Here is a 903-nt window from a genome sequence, read left to right as displayed (position 1 = left end):
AAGAAGGGTGCTCCTACAAATTTTCTCCTCCCACGACGGCAGCTGCAGCTTCATTCAACTAATAGAAGTCTCTCGATGACCCTTATAAAACAAATTAATTATAAATTTATAATATCTTTTTTATTTTGTTTTATGTTATTTTAAAATAAATTAAAACTATCTATTAAACTATTATTTTTCTATTATATATTAGCATAAGGAAAACAACTTTACATAATAAGTCATTTATATTTCATCTATCTTATAAATTTCTTGATGAAGTATTTTAAGCTGAAGATAAATATTTTTATAATTATTATATTTTTATTATTTTTTAGTTGTAATTCTATTGAAATTTTTATTATTAATAGAATAGGCTACTCAATTTATCCATCTTGTGCATCAAAAGATGATAATATAAACCCAGGTAATTTAAATGATAGACAAAGATTTTCATTCAAGTTTGCAACAAGATGGATTGGTCGAACTCAATTTTGGTGTGATTTTAAAATTAATGATGGACCTTATAAAGAAAATTTAAGAAGTTTCTCTGTTTATGTTCAAAATAGTAATAGTGAATATGAAGAATCTGAATATATAGAGTATTATATATTTGGATATGGAATTTTTGAAACTCATAAACATTATGGAAGAGAATGGTCTATACCTAAGAAGAGATTTAATTTAGAATTTTCATAATTTATTTATTTCTATATACTATTTCACTAGTTTAGATGTGTTAAATTTTCTAATTTATTCTATTTTATACTTCTATTTTAGTAAATAGAAAAGCTTAGTAAAAATATTGTTAACCAGTTCTGTATTATTATAGAGTTTATTAAATAATTTATCATATTTAAAAATTGGTATACAAATCTTATCTTATAATCTCAATATCCTGATTTATGATTGAGTTTACATACA

The sequence above is a fragment of the Selaginella moellendorffii genome, unplaced genomic scaffold, assembly GCF_000143415.4.
Source record: "Selaginella moellendorffii unplaced genomic scaffold, v1.0 SELMOscaffold_12, whole genome shotgun sequence".
NCBI classification, from domain to species: Eukaryota; Viridiplantae; Streptophyta; class Lycopodiopsida; order Selaginellales; family Selaginellaceae; genus Selaginella; species Selaginella moellendorffii.
Note: the sequence above shows the minus strand (reverse complement) of the source record.